Source organism: Lissotriton vulgaris, chromosome 9, assembly GCF_964263255.1.
Source record: "Lissotriton vulgaris chromosome 9, aLisVul1.2, whole genome shotgun sequence".
In the NCBI taxonomy this organism is placed as follows: domain Eukaryota; kingdom Metazoa; phylum Chordata; class Amphibia; order Caudata; family Salamandridae; genus Lissotriton; species Lissotriton vulgaris.
In genome coordinates this window covers 858547323-858563230 of record NC_141697.1, presented here as the reverse complement: position 1 = coordinate 858563230, position 15908 = coordinate 858547323, and the positions used below count along the sequence as shown (strand labels likewise).

The window sequence follows — 15908 nt, the reverse complement described above, 5'->3', positions numbered from 1 at the left end:
TGGCAGCCTAAGGATTGATTTAAAGAATAGTGTCAGGTGTGTGTTATAAAACAGAAGTGTGAGTTCACTGTATGGCTTTCAAGGCATAAAGCTTACTCAAAAGCAGATTCCTAGGTAGCCCTGCAAATAATAATTCTTTGATCAGGAATGGGATGGAGAATAAATCATAAGGATCTCCACCAGTCGGTTTGGAGCCTATGGGAAGGCGAATAACTGAATCTGTAACTGACAACGGTGCTATTGTTGATTATACAACACGAGTTTTGGAGGGCTGTGACATACCTCAAATATATACTGTATTTGACTTCCACCCGTCGGTTAGAGTCGTGTTTGTGCCAGTCCGATGTGTTTCTAAAATAATTAATGAGCAGTGCATAAGTCATGGTTTTAAAAAACACAAGAGCGCAAAGCGCGCTTCTTTCAAGGATCCCTAATTAGTTCTCACCGTGATCTGGAATTCAAGTCTCCTTCCATCCAAGGATGAAAAACAGACCCTGCACTCGCTTAGTCAGAGCCCTTCAATCGTTGTGAAATCAGCAGACAAAGGTGGAGACGTGGTCATTCAAAACACCCAGGACTACATCACAGAAATCAATAACCAATTGAGCTACACGGACAGCTACCAACAGATAAGAAAGAATCCAACTGAAGAAATCTCTGCACTCATTCAGTATCTCACACATCAAGGTCTGACAGAAGGCTTTCTGTCACAACATGAATACAACTTTCTGAACAAGATTGAACCAAGGATACCTACCATATACACACTACCTAAAATACATAAAGACCTACGAAAACCACCTTCCCATAGGCTCCAAACCGGCTGGTGGTGATCCTTATGATTTATTCTCTATCCCATTCCTGACCAAAGAATTATTATTTGCAGGGCTACCTAGGAATCTGCTTTTGGATCAGCTTTATGCCTTGAAAGCCATGCAGTGAACTCACACTTCTGTTTTAAAACACACACCTGATGCTATTCTTTAAATCAATCCTTAGGCTGTCATCTCTCCCCCCTCCTGCCCTGAGGAAGACCGGCCTTGACGCATTTTCACTTTAGCGCGATACACAGGGTCGAAACGTCTGCGTATTGTATATGTCTACACAACACTTATGATCACAGTCCCATTCGTCATTGGATCATTATGCAGATGTGCTAATAATAAGGACATTTAGAAAATCTTTCTCCCCCCTCCCCATTGTTTGCACAATTTCTTCTGTATATAGTGGACTATATTCATCACCATTCACCAGATCTCACTGTTTCACCACAGTCACGTACTTCACATTGCAATTGAAATTGTAAATTGCGACAGCCTTTATTATTTGATTTTCTCTTAATAAATTATTGATTCACAGAATGTTGGTGTGTGTTATATCTCTATTTGTTTTTCCTTGCAAATCATTCATATTGGTTATAAGTAAGCTGTTGCTACTTGTCCTAAGTAATTAATACCCCGGCAGAACCATTTTTTTCTTTAAAAAAAAAAAAAAAAGAACTTGACATAATTGAGGCACCTTAAGGCTTTCTACTCAGAACACTTCTGGATTAAAGGAGAGGAATTGATTTGCTTCCTGTGACCTGGGAGAAGCCCATAAGAACAGGACCCACTCCCCCATAAACACAGGACAAAGAAGTGAATTTCAAGGGTCAGTTGGCTGATCACGTTTTTGGCTACAGATACATCACAAGCCGCAAGAGGCCTTTTTTTCTAAAGTGCCAAGCTGACTAGTGGCAACTTAACAAGGACTGGACTTTGCTGTTGGTCTCTCTCTAATACCCCGAGAGTCTCTAGGAGCCCTACCTTGAAGCAGTGTATTCCATTGGGTTACTGGGACTTAAAATACCAAGTCAAAAGGTTCGATCTTAGACCTGGATGAATGTGGTTGATGTATCCAACCCATGTTTCATCGTAGTCTAATCAAATTGAACATGGGTCCTGGTCTACCATGACCATTGATTATCATTGCCCTTTGTGTTTTTTCCCCAATTTTTAGTGAAATATGTAAAAAATCATACTTTCTGTCCCCCTTTTTAATTTGTTGCTGTTTTAGTGTAATTTTCTCATTCTATTTTATTCTATACTTACAGTAAATCAAAGTCATTGTACCTTTTCTTGCACCAGTAAGAATCATAGCTTCCCTTGATATGCATTACAACTAAAAATGGTTTCTATTACTGTATTAAGTACACCAGTTGGTTAGGACACACAAGTAGGTTTTTATCAAAATTCTATAGAAAGGTTAATTTAATAAATTAATAAATCTTACTACAAGCACATGGTCACTGCATTTAGAAGGCAGCATGTTTTCTTTGTTTTTATTTTTGCCAGACTACTGATCAAGCCAATTATTGTTGATGTTTAATATAGGTTGTAGTCCTTCTCCCATTTCTTTTTTTTAAGTTTGAAAAGCTTTATTGAGTTGAAGAAAACAATGTAAAACATCAGTACAATAGCACAAATAAAGAGCAATAGGAATTAAAATAATTGTGGAGAATAATGTGCCAATAAACAAGAAAGGCCCCAAAAGGGGAAAACGCTATACAAAGAAAAAATGCTTTTATAACTTTTCATTTTGTGGGGAAGAAAGAGAGAAAGAAAGAGGGAAGAAAGGGGAAAATGGGGGAATGGAAGGGGAACAGCAATAGAAAAATATATGGTAAGAGAAATAAAGAGGTATGAAATACAGAGAAGTTCACAGTAATAATAATAACAGTAATACTAAATATAACAATAACATGAGATCAAGAGGCACTTTTAGATAAAAAGTCTGTTGAAGGGGACCAAAGTAAATCACGTTTTATCAACAATGGAATAGAAGAAGCACATGCACGATCTAGTCTATGATGATGGCAGAGCAAATTCCACCAAGCATTATAAACCACGTTTGTAGTGTCTTTCCAATTAGTTGTTATAATTTGAAAAGCGATAGCTATGCAAAGATCAATACATTTACGAGTATGGAGTGGGACATCCCAAACTGGGGCCAAACCACCCAGGAATACAGAAGAAATAACAAAGGGAATATTAGTAGATAAAATCTTATTAAGTGTAGACCAAATGTGGGACCACATAAGTTGGACCTTAGGACAAAGAAAAAACATGTGAACAAAGTCACCAGGAGTGCATGAACAGGACCAACACTTCTTAGTGTCTAACAATTTAAATTTAAACAAGTCACAGGGAGTATAAAATAATCTATTATAAAAAAAATAAAGGGTTTGTGTGGTACTAGCGGAACGAGAGGTGGAATGAAGTTTGGACCAAATCGAGTCCCAGGTAAGTGAGGGGAAAGTTTGATTGAGGTCCGATTCCCAGATAAGTTCAAGATTAGTTTTAGGCCTGTCAATAAGTGAGGGAGAAAGTAATTTATAAATAGCAGAGGCCTTAAGGGGAACCTGAAAGTTAGGTGGAGAGGCAAGGAGGGGAGGTGAAGAGGATGAAGGAGTATTGTGTAGGATAATAGTGGATAGTTTGGGCAGAAGTTCATGAAAATGTGTGCAGTATGTGTTAGAGATACCGAAGGAGTCACGAAGTGCTGGAAAGGTTAATAAGGAATTGTCAGAAATAAGATGTTGGTAAGTGAGAATTCCTTTGTCAATCCATTCCTTCCAAAAGAGCGCACGATTGCGTAATTTAAGAGATTTATTATACCAAAGTGGGGTATTCATATGAAGAGTAGATGGTACAGAGAATGAAAGAAAAAGGGCGAGTGTTAAAGCTTTGGAGTGTTTGAAAATAGGAGAAAGTAGTTTAGGAGGTGGTTGAGTGAGATTGGAGGCAGTAAGGAAGGAGAAGGGGTGAAGTCGAGCCAATTCCAGAGAGCTCCAAGCCGTAGTAGGAGGAGACGAGGTATCAAGAAAAGGCCAATTTCCTTGAGAGTAAAAGCAGAATGAAAACGTGAGATATTGGGGAAGTTGACACCACCAAGATGTTTAGGTTGTTGAAGACGGAGGAGAGAGACTCTAGCCTTACGCTTATTCCACAGGAATTTGGAAAAAAGACTATTGATAGACTTAAAAAAGAGATGGGGGAGAGAGATAGGAAGCATGGAGAGACAGAAGTTCACAATAGGAAGGAGCATCATTTTAATAGTGGAGAGACGACCCCACCAGGAAAGAAAAAGAGGGGACCAACGTTCAAATAGAGAAGAGAGCTTTTTAAGGATATCGGAGTGATTAATTTTGATAGTTTCTCTAATAGTGTTAGCATATAAAACGCCAAGACATTTGATAGAGCCAGAGTTCCATTGGAAACCAGAACCCTGAAACATGTGAGGAATACAGAATTTATTGAGGGGAAGGACTTCAGTTTTATCAATATTTAATTTATATCCAGAAACAGAGGAATAATCATGTAATAAAGAAAAGAAAGCGGGAAGGGCAACAACAGGGTTAGAAATGTAAAGCAAAATATCGTCTGCATAAGCAGTAAACTTAATCTCAACATCTTTATAAAGAAAGCCAGAATAGGAAGGGGATTGTCGAATTTTTTCAAGGAAGGGTTCGAGTGCCAGAATAAAGAGAAGGGGGGAAAGTGCACAGCCTTGTCTGGTTCTTCTATGAAGGGGAAAATAATCAGATTGCATACCATTAATCCATATAGAAGTGGAAGGAGCAGAATAAAGCAACCGAACAAATTTAAGAAAAGTGGGACTGAAACCGTGCCAGCGAAGGGCGCCAAACATAAAATCCCAGTTGACACGGTCAAATGCCTTCTCGGCGTCTAGAGTAATGGCAGCCAAGGGACTGTCCATTTTAGCAGAAAGATTAATGATATTAAGAAGGGTTCTAGAATTGTCTGTAATGGATCTTCCCTTAACAAAGCCGGATTGATGAATGTTGACCAAATCAGGGACAATGGAATGAATCCGTAAAGCCAGAATTTTCGCATACAATTTACAATTAGTATTAATGAGGGAGATGGGTCGGTAATTTTTACATAGGGAAGGGTCCTTATCTTTCTTGGGGAGAAGAACAAGCATAGCCTGCGAAAAAGAACCTTTAGATTCACCAGAGGAGAGAAAATGGTTAATTAACTGAAGAAAATGAGGAATCAAGATAGATTTAAATTGGAGAAAGAAACGAACAGTAAAGCCATCAGGGCCAGGTGTCTTATCTTTGGAGAGAAGAGAGAGAGCAGCAAGAATTTCCTTTTCTGAAAACGGGGCATCAAGAGAAGAGAAATCCAATGAAGGATCGGAAGATTTAGGGACAGAGTTAAAGAAAGAGTCTAATTGCTCTGCAGAGGGGTAAGACTCAGGAGTATAAAGAGAAGAATAAAATTGAACAAAGCAATCCAAAATTTTAGCATCAGAAGACTGGAGCGAGCCTTGTGAATCTTTAATCGAGACTATTTTCGATTTCTGTTTTTTAATTTTGAGATAATTTGCAAGAGCCCTACCAGCTTTATTGCGACCACCATATATCTTCGCATTAAATTGAAGAAGCTGATTGGAGGCCAATTCCCAGGAATGTTTATTAAATTGCAGTTTAGCGGAAATGAGAGAGGACAGAGAATCAGGAGAGTTAGAAGTGTAATAAAGATGCTCTAGTTCTTTAATGCGTTTTAGATAGGAGGAAGCCTGGGATAGTGCTTTCTTTTTTTTACGTGAGACAAAGTCAATAATACAACCCCGAGCAGTGGCCTTGAAAGCATCCCAAAGAAAGTGAAAGTCAGAGGTGGAGTGTAAGTTGGTAGTGAAAAAGTCATCCATGAAATGAGTGAAGTGTTCAATGAAAGTGGGATCAAGTAAAAGGGAGTTGCTAAAGCGCCATCTGCGGGCCTGAGGCGTGGGAGAGGGGTAATCCATATCTAAAATAACTGGGGCATGATCTGAGATGAGGATAGAGCCTATTTCTGAGTTGGTCATAAATTGGAAAGCATGGTGGGAGAGAAAAATATAATCAATACGGGAGAGGGAATTATGCACAGGAGAAAAAAAGGAAAAGTCCAGAGAGTCAGGGTGGGACAACCTCCATGAATCTATAAGGCCTCTGGAGGAGATGGCTTTGTGGAAGGACTTTTGCATTTTGTTGGGAATGTAGCGAGCTTGTGATTTGCGGTCCAAAAAAGGGTCCATCAATTGATTACAATCTCCCCCAACAATCAAATCTTCATTAGCATTAGAAGAGAGAAGGGAGGAGAAATCATTCCAAAAGGAAGAACCAATGCCATTCGGACCATAGCCATTACAGAGAGAGAGATGAACATCATTAACAATGCAATCAAGGAGCAGCCACATGCCATTATTGTCAATAGTTTCATTTAGAATTTGAACAGACAACGCTTTATGAAATAAAATAACAACACCATTTTTGCGATTAATAGCAGGAGAGCAAAAGACATCCCCAACCCATTGTCTACGTAACATCGATAACTCTTGAGTAGAAAGATGTGTTTCTTGTAAAAAGGCAATTTGACATTTTAAACGAGCAAGATGAGATAAAACACGTTGTTTTTTGATAGGGTTACGAAGACCCTTAACATTCCAGGAAATTAGTCGGAAACTTTTCATAAGAGGAGATTAAAGGAAAGTAAAAAGAGAGAGTAATACAGGTAAAACGAGAGAATATATGGAGAAAATGTCAAGGAGAGATGGAAACTAGCTAGATGAAGTAAAAAGAAGAACGACGGAAGTAATAGAGGAGCCCAAGTAGAGAGAATAAAAGGAAAAAGGAGCAAGGCCATCATAGGAAGGTGAGATGAGAAGAAGAGAAGAGATGAAAATGGAGGAGAAAGGGAAGGAATAACTAACATCACAGTGCCAAAAGAAAGGATGAGAGGAGCAAAGTAGGGTGAATAAAGTCGAAAAAGCCGAATAGGGTAAAAAAGGAAAGGGAAGGAGAAGAAAGTGAAGCAAGAAGGAGGAAAGAGGGAGCCTTCTCCCATTTCTAAATCTTGATTATCATGGAATAGATGCTTTATTCCATGAACTCTGCCAGTTGTATTGGATATTCCTCTCCTGACTCATGTGAGATTTTTCAATAAGAAACAAAAGGGAGATCCCCTATATGCCAATGTGGGACGGGGTAGAATAATGGTAAAACACAAAAAGTCCCTAATTGTCTGGGAATACCCTCTGTCACGGCCCCTTGTTCCCCAAAGGACCTAGCGTAACTCCAACACTATTGTTGTGTCACACCTGGTCCTGTCATACGACCTGGACCCCACTGACAGTTATGAGAACAAGACTTAACTACTCGAGGTCCATTTAACACACTGAACTTGCAATGAAACAGATATAATTCATGTGGCATTCAAAAAAAGTTCTAACTGTATTTGTATATATTAAAAACAATAATTTATTAAAAACTCATCACATTACAGTACATCACAGTTTGCATCATTATACAAAAACATTACAATAAAAACCAAAGAGTCGACGCAGCGTTTCGGTGTCTTGACCAGTGTGTCACACCTTCTTCAGGACAGGTTTTTAAAAGTTCACTAGAAAGAGAATGCCACAATTATACACTGTTTATAACAAGACCTCGAGTTATGGCTATAAACATTGCACCCTTATACAAAAACATATAAAAAACCTTACACATTTTGACCAAAATAGTTGTAACATCAACCAGTTCCCCTGTACTTATACTTAACAATTTTCCATTGATGTAATTTCAGATTTTTTTAAAGAAACCTGCATATTTCATTTTAAAAAACATTCGTATTAACTTCCACCATTTGTCTATATCTATATTTTAACGGTTTTACCTTGCTGTGCTTCTGGATTTTCCCTTTCCTGCCATATTCATCTTATTGATTATGTTATTCCCTTTCGTATATCAATCTTGTGTGCTTTTCTAATATGCATACAATTGGGCATCTGTGTGTATTTCTGTCTATTTTTCAGTATAAGTGTATAGAACCTATCAGAACGGTGGTCATCCCTGGTGCAGCAAACCTTTTCCAGTATACGCACCTCTGGATCAAGGTACAACAGATATTAATGTTTTACACAGGAATAATACTATTGGTGGTAAAAGAAAGGGGGAACTATGATAGATGTTTCCATCTGTATTTTTGTAGGTGAAAACTCTTTTGTCATATGGAAAACAAACCCCTATGGGAGTGAGAAATAGAGGGTAAACCCAGAGATTTTATCATAAACCTGTTTCACTTGATACTCAAGGTACGTATAACAATAGAACATGTACCAATAGCCCTGAGATGTATGCATATTAGAAAAGCACATACCTTCTCAACATAACGAGATGGGTAAAGATAACAAATATCCCGGCAATTAAGAAATCCGTAGGCAAAAAAGAGATACAGTTATAATTTGGAACCATAGACAAGGAAATCAGATGAATTGTGTCCACAAGATTGATATACGAAAGGGAATAACATAATCAATAAGATGAATATGGCAGGAAAGGGAAAATCCAGAAGCACAGCAAGGTAAAACCGTTAAAATATAGATATAGACAAATGGTGGAAGTTAATACGAATGTTTTTTAAAATGAAATATGCAGGTTTCTTTAAAAAAATCTGAAATTACATCAATGGAAAATTGTTAAGTATAAGTACAGGGGAACTGGTTGATGTTACAACTATTTTGGTCAAAATGTGTAAGGTTTTTTATATGTTTTTGTATAAGGGTGCAATGTTTATAGCCATAACTCGAGGTCTTGTTATAAACAGTGTATAATTGTGGCATTCTCTTTCTAGTGAACTTTTAAAAACCTGTCCTGAAGAAGGTGTGACACACTGGTCAAGACACCGAAACGCTGCGTCGACTCTTTGGTTTTTATTGTAATGTTTTTGTATAATGATGCAAACTGTGATGTACTGTAATGTGATGAGTTTTTAATAAATTATTGTTTTTAATATATACAAATACAGTTAGAACTTTTTTTGAATGCCACATGAATTATATCTGTTTCATTGCAAGTTCAGTGTGTTAAATGGACCTCGAGTAGTTAAGTCTTGTTCTCATAACTGTCAGTGGGGTCCAGGTCGTATGACAGGACCAGGTGTGACACAACAATAGTGTTGGAGTTACGCTAGGTCCTTTGGGGAACAAGGGGCCGTGACAGAGGGTATTCCCAGACAATTAGGGACTTTTTGTGTTTTACCAAGATTTTTCAATAAGCCTATGCTTTGCCAGGGCCTCATCGGTTGATCGTGGGGTAATTCAGGAAGGTTTGTTTGCAATAATAGTAAGCAAAGAACTATTGACCCACATATTGTCAGGGTAAGCACACAAAGGGAAGTATAGAATTATTATTCTCACTCTACATCTCTTTACCTTGATGATGTGTTGGTAGTCATTATTGTGGAGTCTACATATTGGCCTGTTGATATTGAAAATTTTATATTGTGGCAGCACACCATCAGGAAAGGGTTGATGATTGCCATTGTCAGTTTTAAATGTATTCTTCCATTGAGCAGGGATGCACTAATGAGATCAGTGAGATCAGGGCACATTGTGGGTAGGCATTCACTTAAGTATTCTGACCTATGAAAAGTGTGGTGACATGGGTGTCTGATGTTCATCTCTGGGCAATGTTAGTCACTGGGCAAAGGTTGAAGAAAGGACATTTCAGAGGGAGGAAGCTAGGGATGTACGTCACAAACCTATTGCTCTTCTCTACAGGCAAATGGTTGATGAATGGAACTCCCCTTGGGATGAGGAAACAGTTGACATTGTGGAAGGGTAGGCTGTGGGGTGGAGTCCTGGTGGGTGGCGCTTAGATGCTCCTGAATATAGAATGAATTGTCTACCCATTCCCTCATCACTTCCCTGGCCCAGCGGCAATTGATGTCCTGATATGCTATAATGAGCCTTAGACACACTGGAAACAGTTAGTGTTTATATTTTATTATCCATATTTTAAATGTTTAATAATATTATTTTAGGGCATTCCGAGCTCCTGAAATGATCCCATCCCTGGCAGGTATTTGTGTTCAAATTGTAAATCTAAGAAACGGATTCAGGACTTATTATAAACTGTATTACTAATAGATGTAATCCCAGAAATCTGATTCAGAGTTTATTCTGTACTGCACTGTAATATGTTTTAAAATGCCAATAAACAAAAGTCTTAAATGAATAAACTGAGCCCTATGAAAGAGGAGAAGCCTTGCCATTATTTGCATTTTTCTCTAACTCATTGATTTTTGTTGCTCGAAAAACAGAAAAGGGTGATTCCAACATAGGTCTGATCAAAGTAGATATGGTAATTGTTCGAGGCTGTTATATATAACATTCTAGAACTATTCTTTTTTTTAATTTGCAAATGCTAACATACATTTAGAATAGCCTGATTGAACTGGGCAGATTTCTTTGGTTTTGAGTCACTAACGCTTTGTTAGTCGACCGACCAAGCAGAAGTCACACAGGACTGAGATTTCAACTTAGTGGATATTTCCACAGATATAGTGAGGCTTTGAATTACGATACTAAGTTGGTTGTATGACAGAGACACATTTGGCTAAATCACATGTGCCTCTACGACGCTGCCTAAATCACGAATGCATCTGACCAACGCATTCCTTTACCACTCATGGCTTTACCATGTAATTTCGTGGTAAAGGCATGACTGGTATAGGGATGGGCAGTAAAGATCAAATCCTAGGCCACCTGCTCCTAGCCCTAACAACTACCTGACCCCCAGCCCTAAACAGTACCCTGACCCAACCATGAGCCCTTAAAACTAACCTGAACCCCCCACTGAGCCCTAAAAACGTCTCCAGCCCACTAAGCTGTATTAATTACTCTGCCTTCGAGTCCTAAAACTTACCCCAACCCTTCCCTGAGCGCTAAAAACTAACAACCCAAACAAAGCTCTAAAAACTACCCTGAGCCCTAAAAATGATCCTTCCCCAGACATAAAAACTACCCTAACCAAGCATGAGGAATAAAAGCAACCCTGATCCCCCAACCCTAAAAACAACTCCACTCTCCAAGCCCTAACCCTGAGTCCTAAAAACTACACAAACCCTTAAAAACTACCTCCTACCACCCCAAAATCCTGCCACAGCCCCACTTACCTCACTGCATCCTCTCCTGATCCTTCCTTTTCCTGGTCCAGCCCATCTCAGCATCTAGACCGTGCATTGCCTTAACCACTCATACGCGTGGTTAAGGCATATGCGTAGTTATGGCATGCATGGTTGCGCTAGTGTTGGAATGGCATGCTTGGCTCTGCCCACATTGTTCAGGCTGTTTCCCTACTTAGTTTCACCAGGAACTCTCAATTGCACATATGCAGGCTACACTTGTTCCAATCCAATATTTATTTTTCCTCTCTGTCCATTACACCAGGTATGTTGAGTTGTGCATGCACTTCTTTGGTTCCATGTATGCCCTACTGATTAACACTAGAGGCCCTCTGAATTGTTCTTCCTACTTAGACCGTTGGTTTATCAAAAGAAGCAGTAACAGGAAGATTAACTCATTGAATTACCCGTGTCAATTAGGAAGTCATAAATCCACTAAGTATTGAATATGTATTGCACTGTAGAATTTGTATAGTGCTTATTATTTATAGGAGGGGTACAGGTGAGCCTGCCAATGAATGGTATGCTACACTGCCTGGGATGTATGGTTAGGCATGTGTTTTTGTGCCTAATGGAGAGTGTTTCCTCAAGTGAGGGGAGCCATTTAGATGTGGTTCTAATACTATGGGATATAGTGCTTCGAGGTGTGATGTATGAGGAAGTTAAAATTATGTGGGTCTGCTGCCAGGTCTGATTTGCTCTGCTTTTTGTGTGACGATTAGTTGGTGTGGATAGAAGTCAACTGCAAGTGATAATGTCTCTGTTCTTGTTAGGTCCGGTAAAGTTTTCAGTAACATAAACTTGAGCACAACGCCTTGTAGCTATAGTAAAGAATGGGCAGGCTTAACTTATGAAAATATGTGAAACATTTAGAGGTACCAAAACACTTAAAAAGTAAAATAAAAACATGACACATTAGAAATCACATTCAAATTTTAAAACAATTGAGATTATTTTAATGAACAAAATGACAGCGAATGACAACAATTCCAATGGGGTAAACAGAGATGTGAATTTTTTTAATTTTTAAACATAAATACAGCCAACAAGTGCAAAGTGGCAACTGAGGGGAAGTGGTCATGCTAGACATGAAAAAAGTTGAGTGGTAAGGCCAACCACTGTGGAGTGTGGGTTGGAAACAAGGACCAATTTTGTTCTGGTGAAAACGTATCTTCAGACTTAAACATTTTCTGTAAAGGTAGAATCCTCAGCGGGCGAAGCTGTGGATTTGATAAGAAAATGGGCTAGTTGATGATGGGTTGATGAAGGACAAGGTCTCAGTGAAGCCATCGACAAAGTCGGCAACATCCAGAGTTTGTGCCTAGGAAGTTGTCCACATCTACCAGATGCTGCTCAGTGTCGGGCCCAATGAAGGGTTCTACCTTTGGACTTAAACTCTTTTTTGGAAGTCGGATTTCCTCAGCAGGACAAGACCACAGGCTGTAGCCGAAGAACCTTCTTTGATGTCATTGGATGCCACTTGGCGTTGGGACTTTTGAATTGGATTTGGTGGATGAAGAAGACCAAGCGGGAGCCGCGGCAAAGCTACGCCCCCTAGCAATGCACCCTCACCCAAGCGGCTGACAGGTTATTCCCAGTCCCCGGTCTTGACACAGTGATGTAGAATAATGTTTCCAGGCCCAGTCTTGAGTGTTAGGCAGGAGGGGTACACTCTGACACCTGCAAAGGTCTAGGACCTCAGGAACAGATATTAGGAGTCAGGTCTCACTCCAACAGAAGCCATAAACTGGGTCCAGTACAGGTTCAGCTGGAACTGGTCAGGTGGGTTCTTCCAGGGGAGTGGGCTTCTTGCAATTTTTGTGCCCTATAGCTTAAGAGAAGGTCAGTTACCTCTTTGTCCTGGGTACAAGTGGGAGTAGGTCCATCCCTTAGGGTGCTCCTCGCAGATTACAACAGCAGGTGCAGTCCTTCTTCTGTCTCCCACAGGCCCAGTAGTGTTCTGAAGAGGTTGTACAGGCATGCCACATTTATGTCTGGCACTAGTCTGTGGGTGGAGGTGACTTCTGGCCCCTATCTTGCCGATGAGGATAAAGGTCCCAGGGGTTATCCTACCCACTTTTGGAATCACAACTCCAGCTCTCCAGAGTGCCACTTATTATGTGAGCAGTGTAAATCAGACCCTTGCAGGCCCTTCAGTGTGCGGATGGGAGGCACCACCATTTTTGTCCCCAATTAACAATCTGCATATTTTCAAAATATTTAACTAGCTGACCCTGCCAGTGTGCCCTGCACTGGTAGGCACAGCAACTTTTGATATTTTGAAAATAGGCTCATTCAATGGGCAAAAACGGGCTGGCTGTTGTGTGCAGATGCATGTAACTCAGCAATTTACTTCCACCAATCTGTGCAACAATATCAATGAGCAGGACCTCCTACAGAATGTGATGGGGGACCCCAGAAACCTGCATGCTTTATTAATATTCATAGGCCTTAGATTAATTGGGTACCTAAATCGCAGTGCCTCTCATCGGTAAACTGAAGGGCATGCAAGGGTCTGTATTACACTGCTCACACAGTGAGCGGCAGTCTAGAGAGCTGGAGCTGTGATTCCTGAAAACATGATTGTCACAAAAACATAAGGTGAGACACATGATCTTTGTGAGGGTAGGCCAGTGAATCCACCAATTAAATGAATGCAGGGTTTGGAGAGGCACTGCTGCAACACACAGGGACTTTGCTCCTGTTTACGATGACAGTGTTGTATGTCCGTGAACCATGACATTGCTTCCTGATACACATAAATCTTACATGTGCAGGCTAGATCTGGGTTCCTATCGTTCACAGAATGCAGAGAGTGGCTGTGAGTGTAAATATTTGTAACAGCAGTGCAATACCTGATTCACACCCCTTTAGTATACCACAGTGCCCGGCCAGGATGAGTGTTTCAAAAGTTCCATAATTGTTACACTGAATTGAGCCATCTCATGTGAAGAAAGGTTTAATAATTTTATAACTCAAACAAATGTAGTTTCTTGGCAATAATACATGATCGTTGGCTTGGAAAAGCTGTACTCTACATGGACAGAGCTTCTCTCGGACATCAAGTGAGGTAATACGTCTGGTAGAATGCTATGCTATAGGTGCACACCTACAGGTCCAAGGTCTGAATCAAGGTAAGGTTGACTCCATGGCCTTAATTTACAAAGATGTTACTCAACACGTTGTTGCACTTTGTTGCGTCAGAGGGAGAGAGCCAGAAAGCACCTTAGCTATTAAGATGTGGCACTGTCCTCGTGATGTATGTGAATTAATGCAAAAATGAAAACGAGAAATCACATTTGAGGAAAGAAAATCATGGAAAACCAGTATTATCGAAATACAATTTTAAGGAAATACAAATGTAGTACATGAATGAATGTCAGTGCTACAATACGAGCCCTTCACGTTAATGTTTTCTGCTAGTTACATTCACTTTGCACGTCAATTCTCAATGATACTTTTCATCGAGCTAAGCACATCACATCTCAAGTTAGTACATTTCATAATTCTAATACTTCATGTTAATACGACAAAAGATTATATGCGGGTGTGCTCAACATATTATGCAAACATAGGAATAAAATGTGATTCCTGTTACATCAACTCCAAACCTCAAATTAATCATCATGCCTTGATCAATACAGTGATAAAAAAGCAGGAGGTGCAATAAACAATATCCATGTGAGAAAATAAAAATATGAACTCACATCAGTTCAGTTGCTTACAGAAAAAAATCACATTAAATGTGCTATATATTTGATGCATATTCTAGATTGCTTCATGGTAACCTATTCCTAAATGCCTGTATCATTGTTATGTTCAAGTACAGATAGATGCTCTATGTGTTCATCATTCTGGGTATCCTTGTTTTTTGCATTGAGTAGTGCACCTAGAGCAAAACTTGCCACAAAGCAAATTACTACTTGTCAGCTTTCCTAAAAATGCTTAGTAATGCTATAACATTCCTTAAAATATTCCAGGACTGGAGTTACAATAGTAAATAACCTGCATGAACTGTTAAGGAGGGTAGGGGGTGTGGGGGTTAGAAATGTCCCCAAATATTGATAAAATAGTATAATTCTCCTCCCTGTGTCCTCCACACCCACTGTTACCCAGAGGGCACAGTTAAAACCAAGAGAGAGCATCGCATTTCACGTTAAGGGCCTTGCTCCCTGAATGGCCTATGAGGCTACATACACAAAAACATAAAACTGTTACCTTGTGTTCGCTTTCGGAAATTCTTGGCAAATGCTCTCTCACTGTAGTTCTCTGCTGTGCTCTGCCAAGAACGGATACTGGTCGCACCGTGTGTAACATCGAAATTCTTAATGGTTCACTAATTTACAATAGTTTTAACTAGTCATGCTGATGTCGACAACTTCAGGAATTAGTCAGGGACAAAACATGTTTCTATGAACTTTAATTATATGCTAACTCAGGCTGTGTCCACCTAAATCAATACCCTTATCTTGCTGAAATATAACCTGGAATCGGGGGAAGGGTAAATAGGTCTAGCCTGCTTGCTGAACTGTTTAAAAAAATACCAACATTAAATTAGATATTGCTCTCTTTAATATATATTATTTCCATATACACATAACCCTCTACATACAAACTTAGTATTTCAATCATGCACTACATTGCTATCATGTGCTGGAAAAGCCTAAACCAAAAAATGTGTGTTAAAGTCTTTAGGCATCTGCCACTATATCACTTGTTTGAATGCTTTTAATGCACAAAATGGAGTTTGTAAAAATTGCATTTTTAACAGGAAACTTTGAAGTACTGAAAGCATTTTTATGGTTCCCAGTGAAATATCGATTTCATCGTCGTAATGAAAGATCTCAAAACAGTCTGAAGACCTTTACCATTGTAAGGGACAGATAGAGACTTTAT

At 39.4% G+C, this 15908-nt stretch overlaps 1 protein-coding gene across 2 annotated transcripts in view; it reads right to left on the bottom strand.

Moving 5' to 3' along the window:
• Positions 1 to 15353, bottom strand: part of LOC147692372 (cytochrome P450 2G1-like) — a 312091-nt gene extending 296738 nt beyond the window's left edge. For both annotated transcript variants that reach the window (XM_086938594.1, XM_086938595.1), the window contains exon 1: positions 15231 to 15353. The gene's annotated coding sequence lies outside the window, so the exon portion shown is untranslated. The remainder of the gene's footprint in view (positions 1 to 15230) is intronic.
• Between the last annotated feature and the right edge of the window lie 555 nt (positions 15354 to 15908).